The sequence below is a fragment of the Salvia miltiorrhiza genome, chromosome 4 (assembly GCF_028751815.1).
Source record: "Salvia miltiorrhiza cultivar Shanhuang (shh) chromosome 4, IMPLAD_Smil_shh, whole genome shotgun sequence".
Lineage (NCBI taxonomy): Eukaryota > Viridiplantae > Streptophyta > Magnoliopsida > Lamiales > Lamiaceae > Salvia > Salvia miltiorrhiza.
Genome location: NC_080390.1, coordinates 45,136,942 through 45,152,313, shown reverse-complemented (window position 1 = coordinate 45,152,313; position 15,372 = coordinate 45,136,942). Strand labels below are relative to the sequence as shown.

Here is a 15,372-nt window from a genome sequence, read left to right as displayed (position 1 = left end):
GTGTATGCTTAACTACACAAATTCACAATAATTACTGAATTGTAACTTAGCATGTATTTTAGACAGCAGGTAAGTTGGCAATTGGAGAACATTATACGGGAAAAACAAATAGGTAAAGTTGGCCTGAAATACAGAAAACTTTAATACTTCACAAAAGAAACAGGGATGAGATCAACACAGATACAAATATGATTGTCCTGGATGTAATCTTTCACTTAACATATGTGGGGTTAACATCTGAAGTTATTGTTTTAGAATTCGAATAAACAACTAAGAGCAGATGACATATAAGAACAAAAGACATAATACTTCAAACCCTGAGATTTACATACCAAAGGTGCAATGAAATATCAACAATCAAATGAAGATTGTGCTGAATAAAAAAGGTATATCGAATGCAAATCTTGGAGTATTCATTTAATTCTTTATTTGAGAGATCCATATGGATTTTACTCGCATATAAGGAAAAAAATTGAAGTGCAACAATTCATTAGTTTCCTATTATTTCCTTTAGCTTATAAGATTGTTACTTAATCTAACTTTGTATATGGCCATCCATTCAAAATCTACCATTTTTATATATGATGATTGTTTTTTATCTGCCATGGGTCAAGACACACAAACAAGAAAAATACGGTACATTTATTATCATATGCGCATATTTTACAAAAAAGGTAACGACTTCTTAATGGTGGAGATATTCCTGTTACAAATTCAAAGCATGTGCTCTTCTCAATGTAATAACTGGCAGATCCTTTATAAAAAGAAGACATGATACCTATCATGATCAAGTGAAGTTTCATTATTTATATGTCATGCGGATATCAACAAAAACATGTATTTCACACTTGAAAGTCAATAAAATAGGAACCAATTGAAGCTTTAAAATGGAAATATCAGTTTTAATTAAATCAATAGATTATATTAATCTCGAGCTTGGTTTCATTGATAGTGAATTCCTTGCATGAGCATGATACAACAAAATGGTGGAAATACTCATTGTGTCCTATATTATAATGCAAGGAATAGGTTAAAAATTACTAGAACTTGGAAATTAAACTTCAGTAATCCCCTGCAATACAAAACCAAACCAACATAGATGCATATAAAACAGAATACTAGATGAAAAATGTCAAAAACAAGGAGTTTTTACCTAAAATCATGAAGTGCTTCTTTTCTTGTTGGCTTCATATATATGTTTGATTCATTTGTGCAACATGCATTACTATTTTTCACAGTCCACGGCAAAGTTATGGTTGAGTTCAAGAAACCAATATTGATTTCAAGCTACAATTTCATTATACAAGACAAAAGATCACACCAAACTAATCATCAGAAGTTGACTATTAACTAAACATAAAAAACTCTAAATTTAATATTTGCCTTTCTCTAACTTAGAAATTTATCCATCTTAATGGTCAAGTACTTTGACAGCGATCGTATCAATTGATATAATTGATCGATATATCAATTGATACATATAATCAAGAAGGCAAAAGAACAATTCAATAGCCACGCACATACTTAAAATTTTGTTTTAGATATATTAAGGAAATTAAACAAAGAAATAATATAATGGTAATTTTTTCATTTAGATATGAAACTTTTTACTCATATTAATTTTCTTTTCAAGAATTTCCAAAAAAAATCATTATTTTTGTTTTGCTATTTAAATTCGGCCCAAAAATCATCCTTTTCTTTAAGCAAGAACTAAAATAATCTACAACTTAATATGTTAAAAGAAACAATACATCCGCGTGACCATTTTGAAGAAGGAAACACAAATTTTTGCCACTGATTTAAAAAACACAAAATCTGGCTATTTTTTATATTTTACGACTGTTTTGCCCTTAATTAGAGCGGATCGAATTCATGTTTGCACGTGGGCTAGATACACTTGGCACTATTAGTGCCAAAAGTACCAACAGGAAAAATAAATAAGTAAATTAGTACTTTTGGCACAGATGACAATATTAGTGCCAAAAGTACCAGCAAAAATTAAAAAAAAAAAAAACGAAGTAAATTGTCCACTAAATATAGGAAAATGTCCACTAAAAGAAGATGATAAAATTTTATATAACTACAGGAGGACCACTATCAAGAAAAATGATTCATTATTCTAACATCTAGCCCCTACCAACATTATCAAGTAAACAAAGATAACGGTGAACATGCTCGACGACATCTGAAGGCAACAAAAATAGCTTATCATCTTGCATTTATTGCCGACAAGGGACCAACCCTTACAATCAAATTAGCTGGCCACAAAGAAAAGATTTTGAGGCTGATGATTTAAGAAGTATAGAGGGGTTTGCCGAAGCCCGTCGCTAAGACTTCGAGCAAATGAATTTGTAATTGTCCTATGCCCGCTATTAGGCTCCGCTAATGGCAAGTATAGGGTCGATCTCACGAGTCAGTGTATCTTGATCCTCGATGTCACAATGTCACAATTATAAAAGGTTGCCCTCTCTGAGCAAATGAGTCACTCGCCAGTACTCTGGCCACAACAGAATGTAAATCTACTCTGGGCAATATGTAAATCTAAAATAAAACAAGAAAAATATTAATAATAAAGATCGCCTGATTTGGGCACGATTTCGTTAAGTATGGGCACAATCCTTGTTCATCGGTGCAAAGTTATTTACTGTGCTTGTGTGTCATTGGTTATAGGCCGTTGATCAATGAGATGTGCTCCCGATTGTCACGGCGTCACGAACACACTCTCACCCAGCTCAATCTATACTTACGTGTAAAGTAATGCAAGAGACACTCTATGCACACTATCTAATCCGACCAACCATCTACGAAAACACTTCAATAGACGCTTTACCCAGACAACATTAAGAGACATAGACCCAATTGGCTATAAGTATGCCCAAAGTGCATACACCACTCACCCACACCAGTCGTACTATTCGGAGTGAGAGATACTCAACACTTTGATTTGATTATTATTTGTAACCTAGTCATGCTTAAAATAATACCAACCGATTAACACTTTAGGTTTCCCCAGATTATATTTAGATTATGACCTAGTACTTTGGGAACACACGCACACAGTGACTGTGCCCAGATTAGACCTCACAAGTTTACATGCACATACTTAACTCAATCTTCGCCCAAACCAGGTATAAAAGTTTACCTAGACATAATAAAATAAATAAAGGCAAAGACAATGAAAGAAAATAACATACTTGATAAAGTAATTAAAGGTCTAAACAAAAACAGCCTCTGCCCAATGCAGACTGTGGGCAGAGCAAAGAAAAACATACCAAAATCAAAAGAGCCTGTGGGGCTTGTTTCTTCCTCCCAAAATACTCATAAAATAAACTACAACTAATACATAAATCTAAACTAAAGATGTTGGACGTCAAAATTCGGAATTGGAGCTTTTGAGTGAATAGAGTGTCAAAAGTCCTCCTGCAGTCAGCGGGCAGAGGGTATATATAGCAGTCAAGATGGGCTCATGGGCATGGCCCATGTAGCTGGGCTGAACTAGGGTTTCTGGGATTTGTTTGCATGTATAGATGATACAACCCTAGTTCACATGGTAAGCAATCACATCAGATTTCTGTAAATAAGACAAAATGATCTCTGCTTTCTTCTTTCATTATACTGACGGAATGCGCCGCTGTGCCCATGCACGCTAAACTTCTGCCCATAGTCTGGTTCGCTTCTCTGCTCAAATTTCACCCACGGTCTGACTACTGCTTTGCCCTTGAACGCGACTGAATTTCGCACTGCACATGGTTTGGTCAAATGGTATGCGGACGCTATGCCCAAGAATGATGTTCAAGTTTTTGCCCTCTTGTGTGGAATTCATCCTGCTTTGCCCCGGTACGGCCCTGCACACTCCTGCGCCTAATATATGCCCTCCCAGGCACAAAGACACACAAAAACATGTAAAAAGACTAAATCTAGACCTAAAAACAAACTCAAAAAGAGCACGAAAAATGGGCTCGTCAGGGTTCAAATCTCTATACAACCTAAGACCGAAGAAATCATAAAGGTGTCGAAAATCCTCTTTGCTTTCATAAAGGTGTCGAAAGCATAAATGTGTCGATAATTTTAGAAGTATAGAGGGATTCAGACCTCTATACAACCTAAGATCGAAGAAGTATATTCTATTAATGTTTAGGTAAGGTTTTTGGCCACAATAGGTAGCTAACAAGTTTGTTTCCTTCCTATAGGAGACATTATTTAATATGTTAAATATTTTATAATTCTTTAATAAAATATTTTGCTTTTGCTCAAATATTTAGAGAAGTATTAAATGTCTAACAATTTCCAACTAAGTATTATATGTTGAGACTATGAATTCTTAGAGATTATCGTTGCTTAACCATCTGTTGTGACTGCGTGGCTAGACTTAATTCATTAAACAAGTGTGATACGCTCTGAATAATTTACAATTGTTGTTGAAGGAATAGTGTGGTTCCTGCAGCCATATCTTGCAGGTATGAGATTAGACAGTGTCTGAGGAAGACGATGATTGCAACGAGCAGAATTCAATGATACTTTAGCTAAATGTATGAATTTGGTTTATGTTTGATTAATAATGAAATTATACAAAAGCACGTTGATCTAATATTTATACATAATTTATCTCTAAAAGTTGGTGTTACTGCTGAAATAGAAATTTTAATAAAACAAAGAAAAGAGAAATTTTTAAAAGTTGGTGTTAGAAATATGGGTATTTTGTGTAGATGTTTTAGGAAATGGATATTGAGTGTATTTGACTTTAATTTTAAAAATACACCTGTAGGCTATTTTTCAAAAATCTTTTGAAGATAACTGAAGTAGTACCGACTGATACTGAAAAGGCTTGACTGAAAAGACCAGTTAAAGAAATCTTCAGTTAAAAAGGTGGTTGTAGTCTTGTAGATTGATACTTAAGTAACTTCAGTATTTTAATTTCAGTTAAGCGCAAGGCTTTAACTGATATCCACGTAAGGCTTCAGTCTAGGTTTTGTAAACAGAGGAGTGTTATGAATCTTATTGATTATCCGAAGATTTATCAGTTAGACTAATAACACCAGCAGCGAAAATTTAAACTTAAGAAATAGCCTGTGATATTAACACGTTGTCAAAATAGATTTTCCCTTTGCAGTTAAACAATTTCAATTAAAATAAGTGTTTGTGCACAGATAAGAAACTAAGACTGAAAATGATAAACAACACAAGAGATTTGTACGTGGTTCGTAACAAGTTCCTACGTCCACAGTCAGTTAAACACATTGACAAACACTCTGGGCTTATGCTTACGGGTGCACAACAAACCTTAGACTGAAAATGTAATTTTCAACACCAACACACTAGGTTGGATTTCTCGCTCTTTCTTAGCACGCTAAGACAAAGTGCCTTTTTCAGCGGGAGGCTAAGAACTCTGGAGTCAGAACACTGGTCTGAACTCCTCTCTTCTCAAACACTCTTTTCGCTCAGTTGAAAAGGATTCGAAATATCAACTAGATTACAGAGAACAGACTCTCTGTAATCGGGGATTTAGCTTTGGATATTACAAAGGATATGCCTAAGAAACTAAGAGAATGTTTATAATCACTGAACTAATTTGAACTTTGAGTATTCTCTTCTTCGATTCAAACTTTGAAGGCAGTGAAAGGTTGAGTTACAAATTCGGCAGAGGTTCAACTTGTGCGTTTGAATTGGTGAAGATTGTGATGTTGCTCGAGCTCTATTTATAGGCGAAGTCTTGAATAGATCCGTTGGCTGAGATAGTCTTCAAGAATTCGTCCGTTGTGAGAGTAATTTGAATTTGGCTGAGGCTTCAATCTTCGAGGTTCCTAATTTGGTGAAGAACGATGTCTCAGGGGGTAAGGCGCCTCTGAAAAGTTTGCACCAAAATGGAATGCTCTGCAGAGAAATGACGATCTTCAATATCTCTGCATTTAATGCGGCTGTACTTGAAAGTACACGGCTTCCTTTTAACTTAGAATCTTTAGTCCGAAGAAGAATGTCAATTGATACTTGACTTGAGTATCAGTCCGCTAATTCCACGTGGCCAACATTAGTTAATCAATCATAACTAATTCTTCAATGAAACTATCGTTCAGTCAAAACATCAGTATTTGACTTGGTCTTTTCACAGCTATCTTCAGTTGAGAGTTCTTCAATCTTCAGCCTTCAGTCCTTCTGTCTTCAGGACATCAGTCTAACTAGAAAACATGAACTCTAACACTTGAGTTTGAAAAGTTCTAGCATATTAAAAGAACATCTAAGAGTGTTGGTATCATCAAAACCAGGGCTAGGATATTTCATTAAGTTCCCAACATTTGAAGCTTGTAAGATCATAAATGACTGTTGATCATCATCTCATCTAGAGTTTGAAAGATCATAATTGATTTTTTTTGTATCATTTCATTTGGAGCTTGAGAGGCCACAACTCAGTTATGAGCATCATATAGAGATTGATAGACCAAACCTATTTATTTCAAATACAACCAAGTATCATTTTGTATAAGTTTTAAAATAGTGAAATTTAATAATCATTTTATTTAGGTTTCAAATTGTTGAATTTTAATAGAAATTTAAATTTACTAAAAAACCTATTTATTTAAAATTTATCTAAGTATCTTTTTATTTATTTTTTTGAAGTTAAATATCATTTTATTTAAATTTCTCATAATCATTTTATTTAAATTTTAAATTGTGAAGTTTAATATGAATTTAATATGATAAACTATTTATTTGAACACATCTTATAAATATCCTTTTATTTAGATTTTCCAATGATGATGTTTAATAGAAAATCATTGTAAGAATAATGTGTGGCTAATATAGGAATGAGGCTTGAGCATTTTATTTAGGCTATAAGTAGTTATAGTTTAATATATTATCAATGTGGGATACAGAATTTAAGACAGTTAAAAATAGAGAATTGAGAAGGTGCCAAGGATGAATGTGGTACATCTAACATGTATTGTTTTAATTAATTAATAAATTATAAAAATCAATATAGGCATGCCTATTAATATTTGGACACCTTTAAAATTTATGTATTTGTATATGTCCAAACTCAATAAAAATGTGGTTTTACTATTCATTTCTTCCCGAATTCAACAAAGTTTTTTTTTTATTCTCATAAGTTTATTACCATCACAATAAACAAACAAACACATACACACACATATATACATATATATATATATATATATATATATATATATATATATTTCATGAATTTACTATATTTTAATATTTAGTATGTCTATTACAATTAAGACGAGTAGTAAAACTACCTGTGGACCACTTCCCGTGATCAAAATCCAACAATATAAGTAACATTAGAAAGATAATGTCAAGAGCTTTCTAACGGTACATTTGAATTTCTCATCAAACTCCAAACAATCAAGTTATTGGCCAACGAACTTTTGGAGTCAGGTTACATTCCAAAAAAATAAAAATATATGTGTTTTTTTATCATAAAAATAGATTTTATTAAAAATTCAAATTTGAGTATAGTTTGTATATTTATAATTATTAAAATGCGATTATAAATAAAAAAGAAAAAACCCTACCTTAATACAGAAAAACTCAGAGGGAAAAACTGTAAAAAAGAAAAAGAGTGTTTGTTTAAGAAACCAACAAAACAAAATGGCGAGAAAGCGGGAATGCTTCCGGAGCTCCGACCTAACCATCTCCCCAAAACAAACCCGACTTTCATCCACCAAAAACCAACACAACACACGAAAAAATGAAACGTGGCCGGCAGAATCTCGGACCTAAACTGCTTCCAGCCAACGCAACCCGCACACATAGCAAGAAAGCAGCAACCGACATTAAAACACAAACTAAAGAAGTCATACCAATGCCACGAGAAAGCCACGGTCATAGGACAGGGCACAGCTCGATTCATAACAACAATAGCTGTGCCCCAATAATGATTCTCAACGCTAGCAGTATCAAGAAACCGCCGCGGAAGAAATAGTTTGTATATTTGTAATAATTAATCCTTTAATTAATTAATAGATGTTTCAAGAAAGATCAAATGTGCTTACTTGAATGATGATCGAATGTGATCTTTTGAAATAAATTAATGCAGAGAGTGTTATCAGTGATTTTGTTTCAGAAAAGTACAAATAGAACAACACTTTTTCAAATAGATGAATTAATTTTTAATTTGTTTCTATTTTTTTTCTTTTAATGAAGAACCTTTTTTGGTAACTTGCAGATGGCCCATATGCCTGGTTATAAGACCTTCTCCTATCAATCTATCATACACCAAAACGCATTGCAAAATCCGTTTGACATCTCTTTATGAACTATACAAATGTAATAGACGCATTCCGTTTTTTGATCATCTGAAAATTGTATTTAGACCCTCATGTTTATAGAAATTAAAAGAAGATCTGAAAAAAATTGCATCTAGATCCTCATATTACGGCTTCATGTTTTCCTTTTTATATTGTTTCTTTTCATTTTATTTTTTGTCATTTGTATTTTAGTTTTTTGTTTTTGTTTGTTAAACATAATTAATTTCTAAAGTGGGGCTATTGATTTAATAACATTATTTAGGTTAGGCTATTAATTCAGTTGTTATAATGAATGTGGGATACTGATTAGTGTAGGTTATTCATTTAATTTGTTAAGTCTATTTTTTATATATTAAATGTTATAAGCTATAAAATTTAAAAGATCTGTGTATGAATAAAATGATAAGTAATTAATTTACACTATTTTTCGAAAACAGGTAGAAAACATAACAATGGCAATAATAATGTAACTTTTTCTGGAGTTGTGTAATTTTTCTCTTATTTACAAATGGTAGATTTAGTAGGTTTTTTTGTTTATTAATAAGCAAGTTTCGATTTAATATTTTATTTTATATAAAATTAGTGATTGGAAAAACTTGTGAGCTAATATGTAATATATATATATATATATAGGAAGGGGTTCTAATAAAAATCAATATTAACATGAGAAATGAGAACTAATCTTAGTCCTTTACTTTCAATATCTAGCGGTTAAGAATTTGACTTAGTATTAGCCGTTTTTTTTTCTTTTGTTGTTTAAATTGATGTTTTTTTTTTCCTTATATTTATTGTTTAAGGATAGTATTGTAATTTTTGTTAATTTTAATTATGGCCGTGGGAAATTTTTTAGGAATCATATGCCATTCACGTTATTTAATATTATACCTATTTCATATGTCATTCATGTTAAGAGCATCCACAATGGTGGTGTCTTAGAGGGGTGTCTTAGGAGTGGGCCCCACCTAAGACACACCCCTCTCCAATGCATTGTGTCTTAGGTGGGTGCTTAAATCCTCATTTCCACAAAATTCATATTTCTATACTTTTATTTTTAAATTCCCAATTTTATTAAAAATAAAATTAAACATTACAATAATTAAAATAAAATTAATAACATAATTAAATAATGAATTTCGAATTTTTAAATAATGAATTTCGAATTTTTTTGAATTTAAATAATGAATTTCGAATTTTTTTTATTTATTTAATTAGGCGCGTCCTTTGAACGCGCCATACACCACCGCCGCTCGCCCCGGAACGAGGCTTCGACACGGCCTCGCATCAGGCCGCGTCTCCAGTGCAACCCCCCTCCCCAAGACCCGGGTCGATCCCCCCTTCGATTCATGCGCTGTGGATGGCCTAATAATGGTAGTGATATATCATTGTGAAAGAAAAATATTATGTATTTAACACTATCCCTATTTAATTATTATACATCTTTTGTATGTTCATACAAATTATTTCGTGCAACAAAATAAATATTTATGTGAAACGATACTGTAACATATTTAATGTGCAACTACGAATAATATACTATATAACAACATAAACTATTTTGTGCAAGAACACTTATCATGTGTGCAACTATGAAGAACTTACAATGCAACAACATACACAACACTGTGCAACATCACATATATATAAGTTTGAATATAATTAAGTTTGATGGTGCACATTGACGTGTTAATGTTGCATTTGTTGATGTCACTATTTGTATAGTTGAAGGATTCGAAGTTCTGAGTTGCATAGTTGAAAGATTCGTAGTTACATAGTTGCATGGTTGAAGGATTCGAAGTTCTGAGTTGCAAAGTGTACTATATATATATAGGGGAAAGTTCTATGGAAACACAAAGTTAGATGGAGAAAGGAGACACAATCTGGTTTGTTAGATCAATCTTGATCAAAGGCTGAGATTAAAACTTAATATAATTAAAATTGGTAAGATTCATATATCCTTAAAATTACTCATTTCCGCTTTCTCTCTCCCTTATCTCTCTCTCTCACGATCTGCCCGTCCCCTCTCTCCCGCCTCTCTCCTCTCTCTTTCTCTCCCTCTCTCTTTCCCTTTCCCTGTCACCGTGAACCTGCGCCGCCTAGGGTTCTAATCCCTCAGCGCGGCGCCGCCTTTTCCACTATCTCTTCTTCTCCCTCTCTGCTGCCCCCTGTCACCGTGAATGCCCCAACCCACACCGCCTAGGGTTCGAATCCCTCAGCGCGACGCCGCCTCTTCCAACGCCTTCCATCATCTTCGACCAAGTTCAGCCACCGGAATCTTCGACCGCCGCCTCCCTCCATCATCTCTCTGTTCTCCACACCACCACCGCCACCTTCGACCGCCGCCTCCCTCTGTCCTCTCTCTGTTCTCCACACCACCACCGCCGCCTTCGACCGACCTCAAGTTCAGCCACCACAGCCCAATTTTAATTATATTAACTTTTAATCTCAGCCTTTGATCAAGATTGATCTAACGAACCACATTGCGTGTCACGACCGGACTTAATTAAGGATAATTAAGCCGAAAAAACCATGACTAAGGGAGGAAGATTAGAAGCGGGGATAGAAAGGGTAAATATATATAATGAAGGATTGAACTTAATCTTTGACAGCGAAGGGGACATTTATAATATATCTTATGTTTAGCCACAAAGATTCAATTAACTAGTAAGTTCGGATGAATCCGACTTAATTCAAAAGACTTATTACTTAAGAATACGCAGCGGAATAACATAATCTGATTACATGTATGAAGACATGTATCCAAGAGTTCATTCATTTAACTTTTGACAAAAGCTCCGCTCTTCACTTCATCTTCATCAGCCACTGCTCAACCTACACATTTAGAAATATATGCAGGGCTGAGTACGAGAGTACTCAGTGGGCACGTATGCCTAAGTATAAACACAAACATGCTTCGTAAAACTGTAAATTGTCATGCCATCATAAACAGTACAGCAAGGGAGTTTTAGCTAAATAGGCCCAAGCTTACTAAGTTCATTTGTGATTCTTAAAGTTCGTCTGCAGACTAAGTTCTCTTGTAATCTATCATATCTGGAACTTGTGCCGGAGAGGTGGCCACCTCTCACAAACACTTGACCGGCCAACCCGCTAGATGACTCACGGTCATTGGTGTACACTAGCCCTGGCAGGATAGCTATCAACTGCTCAGGACCCGAATTCGATTGCATCATTGGCAAAGCCAAAGCAGATAGATATCATACTAAAATTTAAACATTTTATGGCAAGACAATACTTGAAATAACTTTAACTCAAAGATTTTATCATGAAATAACTTGCTTGAACGTAACATTTAAACTCATTTGATATATATGAAAGTAATGCCCACCTGATATGAAATCTTTATGATTCAGTGGTTCCTTGATTGACTGTTATTCCCGACCTTGACCTTGATTTCGAGAAAATACATAAGATACTTACTCGGGAAAAATTCTCAGAATGAGAATGCATAATTCAACATGCATGAATCTGGTATGCATGAACTAATCTTCTGAGCGATAGTCGGGAAATTTTACTATAAAATCCTCGTTAATAAATTTAGCTAATTCTCGTTTATCGCGGTCGAATAAAGTTGTGATTCTTCCTTTTTCATCGGAACATTCTAATTCGTAAAATAAATAATCTCGCTCTTATATTCGATCGAAGAAAAAGAACTAACTCGGCTTTAATCGAGATGTGACCTTGTAGAATTTATCGGGCTTAACAATAGAACATAATCACTAATGTAACTTCAATTAATTAATGACTCAAAATAAGGTAGCCGATTAATTAAATAAAACAAATGGCTTTAATGAAATAAACGATAACAGTCCTCTTTAAATTATTTGGGCTTGAAGGAGATAGTAATAAGCTCATTAATTAAGAGGCTCAATAAAATAGCCTACTAATTAATTCAAGAATGGCTTGAATTAAAGCACTGCAGCTGTCTAAATAAAATGACGAAAGTGTCCCAATGATATAATAATTAATGTGGGCTGGAAAGAATAAATCTTAGTTCAATAGGCAATTTAATCGGCCCAACTGAAGAATTAAACTGGCCCAACGGAATATAAATGGGATTAGAAAAAGAAATTATCAATAACTATCTCAGCCCAATTCTTTTAAAACAATTTAAAGCCCATACAGCAATTAAAGAAAAAGGCCCAAACTTAAAATAACTCGGCCCAACTAACAAGGGAGTGGCCCAAAAGAAATAAACAAACACAGTCCAATCTCTCCTTCCCTTTCAAAACTCTCGGCCTCTCTTTTTCTCACGGAGCCGACACTCTGCTTCTTCCTCAAGGCCGGCCGCTCGGCCTCTTCTCCAAATCGATCGGCCCCGCCTTCTCCGGCCACTCAGCTGCCGGCGCACACAACACCGGCGTTCTTCTCCCCTGTTCTTCTGCTGAACTCGTCCATGGCAAAAAGGCGTGCCCTAAATCGAGCCCTAATTCTGGAAATCCTCGTCGCAGCCGCATCCTCGTCTGAATCCGGCGACTCAAACGGCGCCGGTCGTCGTCTGGGAGCGGCGCCAGTCGTCGTCTGGTATCCCTCTCCGACGTCGAGCCCTAGGTTTCAGAAAAGGGAAAAATCGCCCCAGTCGAGCGGTTGCTGCTCCAGGCCCTGGTGCCGGTCTTCTTCTTCTCCCCTAGATCGGCAACGCCGTAGTTGTCGCCTCGGGTCTCGGCGAGGCCGAGAGAGTTCGCCCCTGTCACCGTTATCGTCGTCTTTGTCTCAAACCACACGAGGCAGTCGGCCCTTCCCCATCTAAGAGCTAAGTTCCACTTTTCTCTTCCTTTCTAGTTTCTAGTAGTTGTTAAGGATTTGGGGAAATTCTTACAACTTGCTATTCTAGAATGCATCAGGTTGTGAATGTGAAGTATATAAATCCTCCTGTTGTAAAGTATTTCATGGCTATTTGAGGTAGATGAACTATGATTATGCTAAATATGGATGCGAACTGAATTGAATACTTGAGATAGCAAATTACCTTGGATATGTTCAAACTGTTGGGTGGCTGCTGTGTTGCTATTGATTCTCGTGGAGACAAACTCATTTGAAGTCTTGCAGCAGTAATGGATTCTCCCGTTTCTCTCTCAAAAGTCCTTAGTGTGGAATGGGAGAGAATGAAGTGAGATTGCTGGCTGGAGGTTTAAGACTAAGAGGGAATGGTTGTTGGCTGAACACTTGAGCACTCTACGGAGATGGTACAGAGGTAGGGTGGCTGTAGGTGTTGAAAATAAGAATCAATAGTCAAAAGTATTAAAATCAATTCAAAGATTAGATCTTTGAATTGAATATAAGAGTGTGTATATTTGATTTTAAGAAGATTTATATACAAACTGATTTCTTTACGTGTGACTGCTGGGTCCATAAGCATATATAAATGTTTACACCTCTATATTTCTATTCAAACATGTATGTGATGGTATGATGCATGAAGAGCTGAGTTTAGTATTCACCTGCAAATGCTTGGTGTCGGTGGCTGTCTATTGCCATTGAATTGGTCTCAATGAGAAGATAGCTGAAATGAATTGTGTATTGTTTCCCTATTAAATGCAGGCTGAAATTCAGGGAGGAAGTGGAGGAATTAAAGCCAAAGCTTACATCCTTTGAAGTCGGCAGCAGTAAATGAAGTCTTTCTTTCTTTTGGTGAAGTTTTTAGTGTAGAATGAGAGTGGTATGAAGGAAGTTTGCTGCTGAATTATTAAAGGAGTGAATTTGGTAGCTAATCTTGAATATCTAGTCCTCTATGCCATGTGAAAGCCTTGAGAGAGAATAGGTAAAGTTGTGGCTGATTGACAGCTTGTTTGTTCCCACACGCATGCCTTTCCTTTTCTTTCTTGTTGCTGCCGTAATAATAGGAATGTAGGGAGTAGGCTAGGAATTGAGTGATGTTTGTAATAGATAGTGTAGAGTTGTGGGTGTGACTAATGAAATTCTTCAGTGTTGGTCATGGTCATTTTATATCTTACTATTAGTATCTGCAATACTAATTCTAGTCTTGCTATTTAATGGTGTATTTGGGTATCTGAAAATGTAATACAATCTCTAGTTTGCTACTATACTGAATACTCTAATAAATCTTGTTATTCGATATTTGATTTCCTGCCTTACTAATATCGTGATACTCGTAGAATGAATCTAAATTGGATCCGTAGATTTAATTCGCTTCACAAGCCGAAATAATCCACGACTTGAATAACAATAATAGATGGAAATAATATTCTATAGCATATAAAATTAATAACCTGATTTTGCTAAGTCAGTTATCATTCTGAAAAATAAATAATTGTCTGCTCAATGAATAAATCACGATCATTTCACGTGGAAATATCTAATTCAGAATCTCAGCTGGATTAACATTACTGGAGGATGCAATAATTAAATATCGCATTTACTAATCTTAATCATAAATAAAAGAGCGGGCTACTACATACTACCCCTCTTAAAAAAAAATTCGTCCCGAAATTTGCATATCATCGCCAAAGTTCTGGGTATTTTCTCTCGTCTTGCTTTCAAGTTCTCGCGTAGCTCTCTTTCTTTTCATATAATGACTCATAAGGTGCCATATTAATGATCGCCTGATAACTATTATTGGCAAACTAAATCAATGAATGAATGCACAAATTCTCAACTTCCACCTCTGTCTATTACTACTACTCTTAACATGTTTTCGAAAATCTGAATTGTTCTCTCAAACTATCGATCTGTTTGAGGGTGGAAGGTAGCATTGAAATTAAACCTTGTGCCCAATTCCTTCTGTAAGTTCATCTATAGTCTGGGTGTGAACTTTGAATCCCGGTCTGAAGTAATTGACATGGGCACGCCGTGCAATGCACAATTTCTCGAATATACAGATGGGCTAGCTTGTTTGATCTGTAACTAATCGGTATTGTTATAAAACGAACGCATTTCGTGAGTCGCTCCACTATTACGCAAATGGCGGTGTTTCCTCTTTTCGACTTGTAAACTAGTTACAAAATCCATTTTAATGTGCTCCCATTTTCATTTTGAAATGTTCAATTGTTGTAGCTTCCACATGGTCTTTAGTGCAAAGCTTCGCTTGTTGGCATGCTAGGCATCCCTCAACAAATGAAGCTATATC

General features: G+C 35.0%; 1 long non-coding RNA gene across 1 annotated transcript; it reads left to right on the top strand.

Moving 5' to 3' along the window:
• The first annotated feature begins 13,277 nt into the window (after window positions 1-13,277).
• LOC131021977 (uncharacterized) lies at window positions 13,278-14,363 on the top strand. Its single transcript, XR_009101116.1, has 2 exons — window positions 13,278-13,479; window positions 13,827-14,363. It is a non-coding gene; the product is annotated as an uncharacterized LOC131021977 (long non-coding RNA).
• Window positions 14,364-15,372: the final 1,009 nt, after the last annotated feature.